Source organism: Fopius arisanus, unplaced genomic scaffold (assembly GCF_000806365.1).
Source record: "Fopius arisanus strain USDA-PBARC FA_bdor unplaced genomic scaffold, ASM80636v1 scaffold00023, whole genome shotgun sequence".
NCBI classification, from domain to species: domain Eukaryota; kingdom Metazoa; phylum Arthropoda; class Insecta; order Hymenoptera; family Braconidae; genus Fopius; species Fopius arisanus.
Window position 1 is genome coordinate 787,787 of NW_011887762.1, and position 15,943 is coordinate 803,729.

Below are 15,943 nucleotides of genomic sequence, written 5' to 3' on the forward strand. Positions count from 1 at the left end.
AAGGGCGGAGATGTGAAATTATCTCGATGTTATGGTGTGAAAATCATTAGGTAACAGTTCATTAAATTCTTTAATAACGATTCGGCAGAATATCAAATTATGTTTCTCATTAGTTTTTACGATAATCGAATTATTCCGATGTTAGAAACAGAAGCGCCATAATAATTTCAGGCATATTATGCTTTCAGGAATCTGAAATCTAATTAATTTTTAATGATTAAGGAGTCGAATCATTACATTTATTTGTTGTCTCATCATTACTTTCATTGATCAAATCCCCAGAATTATGAAGTGTTTTCACATTCACTTAATCCTGCAAGCGAATATCACGCGTTATCTCGGGGTCGATCAATCACCAAACGCATGCACCCCTCAACCACCAAGCGATCCCTCTTTCTATCCACCTACACATCCGTATACTCCGGGGGTTCGGTAGTTCCCGTTTCAGTTCCATCTCTCCATCTCACTCATGCTCTCTGTTATTCGCACCGAGTCGTATATCATTTCGTTATCATCGACTCTTTATATGCGGTCGCGCTCCATTTTCTGTCTGTTTGCCCCGCTAAACGGCAGCCATCCTCTATCCAACCCCCTGCTATCAATGGTCTCGTATGCACTGATTCACTCGGCCTTAGCCAGATTTTCATCCATGTGTTTCCATTTAAAAACCTGCAGTGATTTTTTTTATTTCGAATAGTCTCGTTTTCCACCCCTTTTTTTTAACAGTACTCAGTTTCCGTCTCACTAGATAGTCGCTGATTCCCATCAGAGAGTATCTGTTGCATGAGTGTATGGACAAAAACTCATATACGGAGGAAACTGGACAGGAATAATATCCTGCTCTAGGAGAAGATGTTAGGGCAACATAGTAAAAGGATTATTTAGGGGACGTAAATAGTGTTCGTGTCCACGTAGCGGAAGTAAATAGTGAAATGGACATGGGAATTATCGTTACCATTCACTGAGGAAAAAAACATTGATCAAGTATTTATATGATTAGTCGTCAAACAATATCTTTTTCCCTTGATTCATGTCCGAAATGAGTTCAGCCAATAGCGGCCTGTCTGGCTAGAATGAAGATTGGATCAAGCTTGATTGAGGATTGACCAAGGCATATCTAGCCTCTATTCTCAAGGTTGAACCAAGGTTGGATAAAGATCGGAAAGTAACAAAGGGTTCAAGATTGATATTTGCATCCTTCATCGAGGCTTGACTGGTAATCCTAAGTTCAACCCTTTGCATTGCCCGATAGTTCCCCAATAATTAATTAATCATTCATAACTCTTTGGAATATCCTAATAAAATATAATGTCATAGCTAGAGGTACGTAATTTATGAACCTCATAATTATACGAAAAAAATGGTTCACCGTCTCCGTTGTTACTTAGCGGTCACCTATCCAATTACCACCCGAGGTGATGTTGCTTAGCTTTGGTGATCGCTCGACATCCGATAAGTCCTTTTGACCATGCCATTGCTATTATTTCTTACCTTATACTTTTTTTGCAACCCTATCTAAACCCTGATCCTGATCTTAATTTACTACGACAGTTATTTGTGAGGGTTATCGCAATTTTCCATATTTTCAAAATCGTTACAATTTCTGAAGACTTTTTTTTAACTTTATAAATTTTCAAAGTTTTATATATTTTGAATTTTAAAAAAATTTTCTTAGTTTTCTGAATTCTTCGAGTTAACGAATTTTTTTCTCAATTTTTGGAATGATCTGAATTTCGGGATTTTTTGAATATTCTGAAGTTTCAGAATCCTAGAGGATTCAGGATCCTAGATCATGACAATGTCCAAATTCAGACAGATTTAAAAATTTTCTACATTGGATGTTCGTCAAATTGGATCCTCGTAAGTAATGAGCCTTGAGATTCCGTTTGATTGAGATAGATCTGGAATGATTTCAGAAAAATATTTATTTTAACAATTTCCTATTTTCGCGCCCATTGCTCAATGAGTTGGGATTGCAACGAGGATATGACGAGGTTGAATGGAACATTTATGTCTGAATTTGAATTAGTCTTGGATTCGAGAACGAAGGCAAGCTTCATATCTCCTGGACCCTCGAGCTTGGAAAAATACTGTTTTCAAAATTGAATCAAGATCCGAAAAAGCATAACGGCTCCAGGTGGATCAATATAGGACTCAATGATGAAATTAAGATTGGTTGGACGCTGGGTCCCTCCGGCTCGATCTCCAATCCTGGATTTACCTTGTTTCCATTGCCATGATCGATATTTCTCACCTGGAATGTAAATCTCAACACCACTAGCCTACAAAGTTAAATTAAAATGCACTGAATTCTGATAAAAGGCAAAATTGAATTTTCAGTATCTATTGCCAATATAGGACTATAGATTCAGGCAATCATAAATAAATGTAACATCAGAACACAAGGCATGAGATGTAGAGCATTTATTAAGACAATCTGTTCACGCCAATCTCCAGAGAGGAACTAACTAGTCATAAAGAAATATTTAAGTGCCATCCTGTGATGTTATCTGTAGCATAAACAGAATTGATATAGCTACTTTATGCAGCGTATATTCACAGAAATTAATGAATTATTTTGCTCATTTCAATACTCGCCTTAGGTAAGAAATGCCAATATTCGGGAAATCGCCTAGGATTGGCACAAGACATGACCGTCGCTGGGGGGTAAGTTTTGAGCCTCAGAAGACGGCCGAGTAATCGAACTGCCGGCAATGTTGGCCTGGAGCTTCGTCATCTGAGTCTAGAAGTAAATCACCTTTCAAGGGCTTAATCATAAAGATCAAAATGAAATCAGAAGAGAGAACGCGAGGGTTGAAGACTCAATTTACGGAATTTCATAGAAAGATGTGAGAAAACCGCAAGAATAGAATTCTTAAGGCTGAATAATGAGAGCTGATTCTTTATATATTATCAAGGTGGCATTGCATGAGTTTAAATCACACGTTATTTGATACAAATAACGGATAAAATAGATCATTGGAAATTAATCATCATTTACTACCATGAAAATAATAATTATGTTATTATTCATTGTTGAATTTATGAATCGATTAAACTATGTTGTAATAACTTTCCTGGCCCTGAACAAAGCAATAAAATGTTCAAGTCAGAAAACAAATAGTTGGCCGAGCCGATTTGGTAGGAGACATTTAATATTACCTTATGCGTTAGTTTTTTTTCTGATTTGTAATTTCTACCAATGCAATTGGTAGGAAGCTTCTGAATGGATCCATAGCTATTCCAACAATGATTTCTTAGAAAAAAATAAAAATAAAATAAAAATGGCAATATTTTGCTATTTTCGTACAGACGGGTATTCATATTTTCATAGCCTTGTATGGTGCCTACTGAGACGAGTATTTTGTAGAAGAAAATTAAAATCCTTCGTGAAGTTTTTGAGATATTCAGGAAAACCGAAATAGCCAAAGTTATTATATCTGAGGAATTACAGAGTCGATCGAGCTGAAACGATGAATCAAAGTAAAGGTTAAGGATAGCTATTACATCGTTGAATTTTCTCAATGTTCAAAATTTAGAATTTTCCAGCACATCCACAGACTCGATCTAAAATAGTATATTGTGCACTAAGGGAGGGAAATCGGGCATTCTAACCTACGTGTGTATTACCGACGTGAGACCAATTGAAGGGTGGTAAATACGCGGGGCGAAATGTCCTTTTTCCCTTCCTCGGTGCACATCGTTTTTTCCGTCATCACTACACGGAAAAGTTCGATTTATATCTTCGTAAATGACGAGAGGAATGTGGGTTATGTCATTCTGAGGACCCTGAAAAACAACAGAAATCTAACGAATAGAAGCCACTTTCTTTTCAGCATTTGGGGAGTAAAATTGAACTATCCGTGTAGGTATAACGGAAAAAAAATTTTCTCTGACATGTTTCCCCTTGAAAACATTTCTCCATAGTTTGAACCGATCGAACATTTCAGTTATGCAAGTCTGGCAATTTCTCTCTTTTCATTAAACCTTTTTGTCGACCACTCCATCACTGAGAGTAGGAGGTGAGAGAGGGCAACGGTAAAACAAATGGGCGCATATGTACACAGGGGGACCCCCGTGTGCTGCATCCAGCCGGTGCCATCTTGGGTAGAGCATCACAAGCCGGGTCCACAACTGGTGAACCAGAAACGACTGATAGTGACGCCTATATAAAGTATTTTCGCGATGTTCAAGGGGGCTTGCCCTCATCGATGTTCGCGTGCTACTCTTCACCATTCAATCCACGCCCCACCGAAAACGATACACATCGGTATTGTGTAGAGGGCAAATATCTTCGATAAGCTGTTTGAGGATAAATTTTACGGTTCGATCCAATAATCGCGCAGTTGCTTTTAAAGTTTACGAGGTATTCATTCCAATAGCGACGGGAAGTGGGTGTGCGAGTGATTATGACTTCTGAAAAGTGCATTCATTTATAGACAACAGTTGAAAATATCTTTATTTGATTTTACTCCTTCAAAAGTTTATTATTTCGTTTCCATCTTGGAGGAATCGACTGCCAGGATGTACCGGTAGCTTTCGTTTAAAGGAAATGACAGTTTAAAATTTGGGATTTCGACTCTAAGGTGAAACGTGTTTTCAACGATTCAAAAGTTGAATTGCTTATTGCACTGATAGAAACATTGAACTAAAATTTCTAGAATAAACTGAACAAGTGGAAAACCTTCTGGAAATTCTGCGATTTGCATTGTAAAAATGAACTATCCTCAAAGAACAGACTGCTGTGAGGACAACTGATTTCACAATGCTTCTCCTCCAACTGACAAATTCTTACAGCATGAAAAGTACACAGAGAGAAAAATACTCGTAATAGTAGGGAACTTTTCCTCGCATTGATTAGATGTTTCTGAAGATGAAAGGTAATCCAGAGACCACGTTAGTCCACATGTAGCAACTTATTCAGTCTCTGGGATCTAACTTATCTAACTTGCATCAGTGGTCCAACGGCGATACCTGAGTTCCGTTTTCCATTGGGAATAGTTTAACTGTGTGCAGATATTGTCAACGACAGTGGCAGTGCCTAGCTAAGCATTTTGGTGTTGAAAGCCTCTCCAGAAGTCAGAGCACGGTGAGATTCGAACCAGGGCAGACGGTCTTGGGGAGATTAAGGTTGGACCCGGACCAGGAGAGTCGACTTTGGTAAGAACGAATAGTCCAGTCACTCATAAATATTTAGCATCGCGATAGGCCAAGTTTCCGGGATAACGGAGTGTAGTGGGTCATTGGAGTGTTGATCGTTACTAAAAAAATCGTTGTCACTTTGAGTGAGCCGACACTTTCAGCTCTGTACTTTCAACTTGTATGCCGGGCCATACGGAAGTTACGGCGTTTTAAATATTAAAATGGACATAAAACGTAATTTCACGTTACGGGCGTAAATTTTATTTTGGAAGTTCCTTCAGCATCTCATCTGACGATACCCCGTAGATATGTAGTACCATTCGAAAGCTAAAAAGATGAACTTATAAATGGGATGACATCCAATCCGCTGTTTGAGTTATGCACTGATTACTGAACATTTAAATTTGAAAATGAAATGTCTTGTAACATCCACCCATTTTTATTCAGGCCATATTTTCAAGTCCTCATCGCGCGATACATTGCGCATATGTGGTATCATTCAAAAGCGGAAAAAAACAAGCTTACAAATGATACTGCTTTCATTCCATTGTTTTACTTGGTTTTCGAATTACACACGTTGAAATATAAAAAGTCGCTTTCATTTTCTACCCCGTGATACTTTCAGTTTTCAAAACTGAAACGGCACTTCCAATTCCTCCCGTTAAGATGAACATATGTTATATAATTTTGAAGCTTGTTGAATCCCCTTCTAAATGGTTATTGGTCCATCCTCGTATCGTCATCCGCACTCAAGTTATGATTTTCCGCATATCGGTTGGGTATGAAATACCACGTCACAATAGCACTTTTTGACATGTTGTTTCTATGATTCTGTAATATTGGAATCTCAACCTTATACACAGAAAACGCTATACTCAAAATACGTGATTAAGAACGTAATTTACGGGATTTCTGATCCTCTACATTACGGGTTAGGAAACGTAAATTACGGGCTAAAACCACCTAAATTATGCCAGAAATGCCGTAAATTACGATTTCGAACTTGTAAATTACGGGGACCCATATCGTGAATTACAAATTTCGACCCCGTGAATTACGTGACCCGACCCTGTAATTTACACTTCCATTCTCGTCATTTACGACATCTCAATCATGCACATAAAATCTGTGACTCGGTTCGTAAATGCTAGGGAAACATATGAGAAAAACTTTTTTGGGCAACATCAAATGATTAAATTTGACTATATTTTGGGTGATCTGAACATCTTCAACATTTTTGCAAACGAATTTTAAGAATTAAAAAAATTTGGGAAACATCGTTGAAAGATGAAAACAATCGAAGATGGCAAATTCTCAGGGAAATAATTAGCTATTTTTCCGAGTAATTTTTCGTAAAATTTGCCCAAGTTACAAAGATTGCCGGATTTTCAACATTTTTATAATTTTCTAATTCTTTTGGAAAAATGTTGAAAAAAAATCACGGACTGTCATGTCCAGATGACTCAAAATATTTTCCAACTGGAAGGTTTGATGTTGCTCATAAAATTTTTCTTATAGGTGTCCTTGCATTCAACATCCCAATAACCGATTTTAGGTGATTGATATGTCGTAAAATGACTAGAAAAAAAGCGTAAATTACGGGGTCGGACCCCGTAATTTACCAGGTCGAAACTTGTAATTCACGATATGGGTGCCCGTGATTTACGATATAAAAATCATAATTTGCGACATTTACAAGATCAGAAATCAGGTAAATTACGTTCTGCATCCCGTATTTAAAGTATAATGTTTTCTACGTGTATAATGCGAATATAATGTCCTGAAAGGTTTCGGAAGTGCCGATTCGGAAATAATATTTTCCTCATTATTACCAATAAATGAATTTTAGACTTCTATTTTTTGTTAAAAAATTACAATCGACCGTCAATACGAATTATTTTTAACTGCTTATTCAAATTTGTAGGCTAAGTTTATTTTACCGACAACAATAATGGAAGTTGGTATGTGTGAGATCGGATTCGGAAATATATTTGAAAGTAATACGGACTGATATTACATAAAAAATGCTTTTCATGCTTACTCGCGATCAGGCAGGTCCAAACTGAACCACTCCTAATTCTCACATCTCAGGGATACTCATTTTCTCTCTGTATTTTAAATACGATTTCCTCACCTGCTCTGACTTCAAACCACTACAACCTTTATTCCAAAAATTATCTCACATGGCAGAACAAAGAGCCTTATTCAGCAAAGAAAACTCTCACAATCTCAAACACAACTGTAATAAAAAATGACAGACCACGCAAACCCTTTTCCCTTCACACTTATAATTCCTTACGCTAGGGATAAACATTTAAAAGAAGCTTAAAACTTAGCGTCTCTAATCTTGATGTCTAAACAACTATTAAATTTAATTTCTGGCGACATATTGCACCCTCACACGTTCATTCTTCTTGGTGAATAACTCAAAATCACCCTAAAATCCACATTTTGATGCAAAAGATAATTCAAGTGAAGGTAAAGGATGCCTCTTTGACATATAGCTAATGACTTTGCACAGGCAAACAGAATTTTCACTGAATATTTTTCTTCGTATAACATAAAAAACGGTACCAATTTCCATACTTGAACATAAAATAATTCTACTTATTTTTAATATCCTTGATCGGTTTGTTATATAAGTAAAAGCATTTGTTATATGTGAATATAAAGCAACGTTTTAGTAGTCTATGTATGGAATGGCATGACCACATTCTCTTGTCCCTCTCTCTGGAACCGGAAAGAAACGAGGCAATACGTAGAGTGAAGATTCGGGAAAGTGAAGATTCGGGAAAGGCTGGCAAAATCCGGAGCAAAGAGGCCGTGCACAAGGGCACCCCTGGAGATTGCGTGAAAAGGGTGAGTTTTGGTAAGCAAATGGAGGGAGTTTGTATACTGGCATGACGAGAGACGGCATCAGGGATGTATTGTCGTGCGTCAATACCACGGAAACTAACACCACTCGCACCCCCTCCATCTCACTGCCATCATATTACACTGGTGCCGTAGTGCCTCCAGTTTATGGATGTATTCAGGAGAATTGTCACGTGCTCAACGCCCTTTAACCATCAACCAACTGATGTCCAGTCCTTGAGTGTCACTAGAAGTCACCGTGAAATATTTTTCATATGGATTTTATGGAATAAAGGGATTCCTCTATTTTTATTTACATGCGCGTTGGACGTTGATGGGTATCCTTTGTCCAATACCGGAATGCTCGTCAGAAGGATGGACACTTCCAAAATCTTCTCATTCAAATAGGAGGATTCTCTTTATGTGCTAAATGGATGGCTGTCGGTTCTAATTAGTTTCCATCCGTTTGGTCCTTTAGTCTAGAGCAGTCAGGTGAATTTCTCAGGAAAAGTGCCGGTGAAGCAAAATGGTTACTGAATCTCACGCATCAGAGACGACGAAGAATTGAGATTTTTTCTTTTTGACTTTCAAAACGATCTATACCTTATTATAATTTTTTAATTTTTGAGTATCGGTTGTGCGTTAATAAGTGTCAATGTTGCGGCATTTTAGTCTGGTTTGGATCGCATATTTGCTCAATCTGGCGAATAAAGTTACAATAGATCAAGAATCCAGCAAAATTAGTAACTAAGTTTTAATTATTTTCCATAATTTTTAGTGGTGTAGGGAAAAATTAGCATTCAGTTGAATACTCCAGACATTATTCGATTTTCAATAGAAACTTATAGAAGAGACTAATTTTTAACAATTTCACGATCTTCTATCAGCTTTAGCAACTTTGCACATCACAGATATGATCAATTAAAGAATCAAAATAGTGTTAATGTGCTGTTAGAATTATTAGTCCGGTGTCAGAGCGGCAATTTTATCGACTAAATGCCTATTCGAAAATTTGTCGACATTATCTTAATTTTCTACGTGCTAACCCACTTATTCAACAATGGAATGGTTAAATAAAAATTTCATTTTTCAAATAATTATTCATTCTTAGAAAAACAATGTCTCATACAACTATGCCTGCTCGAAATGCAGATTTTTTTTTGATAATAACAATTATTGCGGGCCAATAAATAAGATACTCCTATTGTGGCAAAAAGCTATGAATTCACTGTCGAGTGAATTGTGGAAAAAATCTACTAGGCATCTCTCAAATGCGGAACATAAATATTGTGAGAAACAATTGCTATCGTAGCGATGCATGTCGAACCATTCACTTGAGTACCAATGATTCTGATTCGGAAGAATCACTTTTTTTTCAACCCCAAAGTACCCGAGTGGAAATTGCCTCAGGCCGCCCTGAAGTAGGATCAGTATTTGATCCGGTATTCGTCAGGTTTACCTGATCAGGTGATGTCTGATGAGGAACTGATCAAGTTTTGATCAAATTACTCAGATCCGAATATTGAAGGTGAATTCAAGTCAGGTTTTGATTTGATCAGCTTGATCTCAGTCTAATCAGGCGATGCCTGATAAAAAACTGATCAAGTTTTGATCAAGTTACTCTGATCCGAATCATCTAAGGTAGATTACATCGGGTTTTCACCTGATGAGCTTGATCTTAGTCTGATCAGGCCATTCTTGATGAGAAACTCATCAAGTTTTGATCCAGTTCATCGGCACAAAAATAGTCTATCTAGAATCAGATCAGGTTCTTATCCAATCAGTCTGAGCTTAGTCTGATCAACTGATTTCTGATGAGAACCTGATCAAGTTTGGATCCAGTCGTCCGGATTCCGAAAATTACAAACTAAGTTAAATATATGGGGAGGGAAAAATGATACCATTATGAATAAAGTATATAATATACTTTATTCAATTCTTTTTCTGCGAATATGTGTAAACGTATTAAACTTACAAATAAATTATTTTGAAGAGGAAAGTGGTCCTCTAACTTCGATTTATTCATTAGTATTATATTATTATTTAAATGATCTTTCATCAACGGAATTGATTTCTAACCGAAAAGAATCTCTTAAAGTATACGCACACAATCGGAAATAATTTCAAAGTTAACGAATACCCCGATAGAGATCATATAGGAAAAATAAAGTTGACTTGATCATAAAATCAGGGTAGCCTAGTGGACCGGGCATAGGACTGGTAATCGGAACATTGCAGGTTCGAGCCTCAGCATCGGTAAAATAATAAGTGTTTTTCATTGTTAATAATGGAGGGGATACATTAAAGAACGTGAACTGTAGTGATAAAATTGCATTATTTTTTGTTTTCAGCGAATAATTATTGTTTATTCGCATCATCCAGTTTAAATAAGGTTGACTTGATCAAATCCTGAACTGGTTGTCCTGATCAAATCTTGATTAAAAACGGCGTTACATGGCTGATCAGGATTTGATCCAGTTACCATATCAGATCCTGATCTATCATCAGGGCTGACCTGATCAAATCCTGATCTGGACCTGATAGAAATTTCCACTCGGGTAGGAATGAACTTCGGCTGCTGAAATCTGAAATCGTTTTGAAAAACGTTATATGTGTACGTTTTCTGAAGTGGAAAGGAAGTTCTACAAAAAGTTATATCATACGACATACTCTTCCCTCATAGAAATTTAGTACACTGACCCTTTTCAGGGTCACTAAAATTTTAAATCTACATCACTCATTATTTCCAGTAAAAATAAGTAATTAATTACTTATTTTTATAAACAAATGTAGAAACAAAGTATTTTGTCAAATTTTTCCATCTATCCTTGTTCAACTAATCAGAGGATTGAAAGTTCTTCAATAGTGAATAAATCAATTCCATCCCAGATAACAATTTTCACAGCCTTTTCCAACCATGGGAAAGGGTGCAAAGTACGTATGCCTAAAGAATTTTCCGGGTCCAAGCCGGAACACTGGCATAAGATCGTAAAACGTTGCTGTTAAAGTAATAATAGCTTTTCTAAAAAATTTCAGCAATTACCTGTAAGTTTCTGGAGGGTTCACTCTTATGAATACTTACAGACAGATTAAAATACTGTATTGCAATTGCAAATTATTCCCAAATTCAATTGCAATGAAATTGCAATTTACCTCAGTTGAATTTTCTATTGTAGATAGCCGTATGAGAGATTTTTATTAACGAAACCAATCGTTCTAATAATTGGCTTCCGGATGGACGCCGCGATTTATTTGAAACTGTGGAGTCACCTCACATCGTATTGAGCTTTGCAGAGTAGTCATCCTTGTCCATCATCACCGTGGTATTGCCTTTGTCCGTTGGAAGAATAATAGTATCATGTTAATCGTTAAGACTTCGCAGTGTTAGTGGCTTGTCCCTGATGATATTAGCCCCTAGAATAGCCTCTCCGCAGATTCGTTTAATCTTAGTTTTAACGCTTTCAAAACGAATAGTTATTCAAAGCACGAGATTTCTCCTAAACCATTCCGTTCTTCAATAAGTAAGCATATAGAAAATAGGCATGTTTTTTTAGAAAAAATTGAATCTCTGGTACTAAGTTGAACAATTTTTACGAAACATCAAAAACGCTTTTGTCCATTAACAGTAATGTCGCAAGAAAAATAGCATGAAAAACCTAAAACTCGTATTGGAACAGAGTACTAGTCAATCAAACGAATGAAAGTGGTACTATAGCCTTTCGATTTTATTTTGCGAAGATACAAGCTTGCAAAGTTTGCGGATTACACTTTTGAGAAGGATAGTACTTCACATCTAAGGGCCAGTTTTTTGTTTACTTATCAATGGTTAGTTCGTTTTTACATCTAAGGTTAATATTGGATTAAGATCTACAATTAGTTGAAAATGAATTTCACCCAGCTTTAACCCGTACTGAAAATAGTGGTTAAACTTGGTTAACTCAGTGCAAAGATGGCCGTACGAAAGTCTGGTAAAAAATTTAAACTGGTGTTGCAGAATTCGTATACAGATTGAACAATTCATTTATTATTAAAAAGTAAATTTGTTTGCACCTTTTCCCTGGATCTTTTTGTTAAACTATGAATTTTTTAATCGGTAACGCTCATTACACTTCATATACTAGCCTTTTATTGCGATTTTGGTCCAAAATATATTATTTTTTCTCATTAATTAAATATTCTTTGTGAGCAATTACAGCGAATGCTTTAATCAAAGTCGCATCTTTGGCTGAAATGGGTGAACATCGATTCATGTGTTCATCGAATTCGACATGTGAAATTTATTTTATTACAATAGGTGAAGGAAAAACGTGGCATGATATTAATGGTTTAACATTACACCGGTTTAAAGAAAAGTCTCTTCATATTATCCCATCTTCTCCTTTCCGCTGGTATATATCGGAGGGCGTCAACCGATAATTGTCCCTAGCTGCTGATTCGTTCACTCCCAACGATTATGTCATTGATTTGGCTCAATTACCTCAACTGTTGCATCCGTTAACTGTTAAGAAATATTAATTTGCCCATATTCACCTATGCCATTCGTTAATAGATAACGAATCTCGTCTTTCATAAATCAACTGTTCGATCAGTGTAGTAGACTAGAGTACAGGCATTGCACGAAAAAAAAAATCAATTTCTCCAATCGAGGAGGTATTGATCCAATTTGGATCACGGACCTTTTTTCCAGTGTTTATTTCAAAATTGAAACATGGATAAACTTAAGATATTTCACCTCGCACACTGAAATATATTCACAACCCTATCAATTTTCGTCGATAGAAAAATTTCAGAAATAAGTTTCGTCCCTGAGGGATTTCCCTCAAGTATAAAAGAGGTCTGGGACGGGAGGAGGTGAAGGGAGTTAAGGTGAGTTGAAAAGAAATGGTGAGGGTAAATTCGTCGAGCCACCGGAAACTACGTCTTTTCGCTATCGGACAAAAACGATTTATCATCCCCGGGCGTTCCATAGGAATATTGAATACGACAAGATAATCTCTTGAAGAGACGTTAGCTCACTCCTGGATACGTTTCATAGTACGGCCTTTTGGAACACAGAGAGATGATGCGAGAGGGTGGAGATGGCAAGCGCCGTGCTTAATGTACCGCGAGGCCCCGATAAGCTACCACACTGTTATGACGTAACCTCTTGTAGTTTTTATCACAGTGAGTAGCCAAAGCGAATGTCCGTAGGATATTTAACCTTCAGTTTCAGCTGAAAAACAGTTAAACGTGTTTAGTAAATTTGTACCGGTTTTCAAACTTGAACTGGTTTTAGAAAGACGCGCTAGCTGCTTCGCCTGAAGTACAATCTAATCAGTTTAATTTTCATAAAAAATTCAATATTAGAATTTTTTTGTATAATTCTGACTTTTTTTCACTATTTTTCCAAACGTGATACCTGAAATTCTACAAATTATCATCGATAACTCTTGATCAAATCGATGAAATTGAAAAATCCAAATTTCGTTGCAAGAGTATCCCGAGTGGAAATAGCGGTCAAGTTCTAGTCAAGACTGGATCAAGTCATACTTGATGATTGATCCGGAAGTGACACGGTAACTGGATCAAATTCTGATCAGACATGTAACGCAAATGTAAATCAAGACTTGATAAAACTTTTCTGGTCCGGTTTAACCGTTCCGGATTTGATCAAGCCAAATGTATCTAAATTAGATGACTGGAATATCAAAAACAATAATAAATATTAACCATAACTCACTTGAAGCAAAAGATAATTAATTTTTTTATTATATCTGACCGCTCTTAATGGAACCTGATTGTAATTAGCCATGAAAATACCGATTATTTTTAACGATGCTGGGGATCGAACCGAGGAACCTCCGATTACAAAACCTACGCCCTAACCACTAGATAACCGTGCTGTTGTTGTTGGGTAGATTCTTTTTACCTACACAATCTGTAAGGGGGCATTTGATGACTTTAAAACTATTGCATGTACATTCTGAGCGGGAAAAAATATTTGGTTCAAATTTCATTTAATGATTAAAAGATAATCATAATAATCATAACACTAATGAATAGATGCAAGTTGGATGATTTTTTTAGACTCAAGATAATGCGCTCTTATGTTTGATACTTCACTACATATATTTCCCTTGCTTCCTATGCATTTGAATAAAGATGTTTCGTCAATAGATTAACAATTGCTAGAAAAAAATGAATTCTCAGAAAAGGGTAGACCAAATGAATATCAGATGAATCGGCTCTGAACTTTGTGATTCTTTTTCAAATCAAGTGAATTGAATCGGAAGGCGAACAAATTGAGTTGAGGCAGCTTGATCTCAGAGTGAGATCATGTTTATCTGACTTGCTGGGTTAAAACTTGGGCAAGATTTCATCAAATGTCATCTGATCAGGCATATTTGACCAGAACTTGATGTAAAGTCACTTGTAGTTTATAGGATCCAATATACTGGATCGAAATTTGATCAAGTTTTCATCAGGTGTCATTTTATCAGCCCTGCCTGATCAGAACTTGATCTAAATTCGCTTGTAGTTTTTGGGATCCGAAATGTTGGATCAAACCTTGGTCAGGTTCTGATCAGATCTTACCTGATCAAGCGAACCGCACTGAAACCGAATCATGTTCTGATCGGACTTCAAGTAGACCTGAACTAATTTCCACTCGGAATGCGGAAGAAGCGCTCGCATTCGTGGCAAGGAGAACGTTCTCCGATGACTGGCTAAAGGTATGGCAGTTTGAGAGGAAAGCTGGTTGACTCTAGCACGGGTAACGAAATTACTGTTCTGCCACCAAGGTACCCAGACTACGAGGAGAAAGCCTAGGAAGGACTAGGTGTTTTCGAATTGTAGAGAACGAGCTTTCGATGAAGTAGCCGCATGTGGCTCCTTTGGTGGAAGTGACCTTGCTGAATCAGCCAGTATTATCGCAGTGGTGCACATTACCAGTGGCAAGCATAGGGACTCCCCCTATTAGGGGGATACGTCTACTTCCCCCGTAAGATCTCGTGGTTTCGTCTTAAACAATCAGGCGACAACCGTATATTTCGAAGGTTTTCCTGGACCCGGAAGAAGTAGCTAACAACGTGGCGGCAACCGGTGGATTTTTGTTTTCTTTTTTTTAATGGTTATTTTATACCACTTCAACTCTGGTAAAGTATATAACGATGCTGATAAAGACTTGAATCGATTTGATCTCATCATTCTATCCGGCCAGAAACCTACCCGTTGTGTCAGTGACCTTAACCACTATACGCCAGGCCACCGGGCTGAACCGCGGATCTCACGTGGACTTTGACAGACATCTACTCTGGTTCACCACCAGGCTCTTGACGTTTCAGGTCCTGAGGGATCCCGAAAATATCCTAGAAAATATCCTATCAAAGGATAATCCCGGAAAGCCGGAACGCCCGGGGGGCTTCCAAGGAGAACACACCATGGTTTTCCACGGTTAAAAGGAGCTGTGAACGCGATTGATTACTTCTGGTGGACCACCTCCACTCTACCAATTACACACTGAGGCTGATCGTGGCATGTTCAGCGGCCCTGAAAACCGTTGGGTAGACACCAGGTCTCATAAAATCTCATAAAAAAATAATTATTTCATTTTTTCCTCTATTTTAATCAATAAATGCTACATAAGTTGAAGAATTGGTTAAGGATTGGATCCCAGGCTCGGCTTGGATTTTACGTTCAAGTTTGAATCAAGGTTGGTCCAAGTTTGGCCCAGGCCTGGACTACCTTCATTTTAGCATCTTGGCTCAACCTTGGATCGAGCTCGACGTCTAAGCTTGAACTAGCGTTACAAACCAAGGAATAACCAAGGTTGGTACAATCTTGAATTCCAAGCTTGGGCCAAGCTCGGACCAATGGTTAATCCCCACCTGGGAAGGTCAGTTGGCGTCAAATTTCACACACATGTGTACAGCAATAACAATCATAAGTACATGAAATTTAATATTTTTAG

General features: G+C 37.4%; 1 protein-coding gene across 3 annotated transcripts in view; it reads left to right on the forward strand.

Annotated features, from left to right (window-relative positions):
• The window catches only part of LOC105264554 (LIM domain only protein 3), a 393,511-nt gene that overhangs the window by 45,575 nt on the left and 331,993 nt on the right, over positions 1-15,943 (forward strand). The window contains exon 1 of one of the 3 annotated variants that reach the window (XM_011301496.1): positions 5,100-5,160. The exons of the other annotated variants lie outside the window; for them this stretch is intronic. The gene's annotated coding sequence lies outside the window, so the exon portion shown is untranslated. Of the gene's footprint in view, positions 1-5,099; positions 5,161-15,943 lie in introns of those variants that run through there. 3 annotated transcript variants of the gene reach the window in all.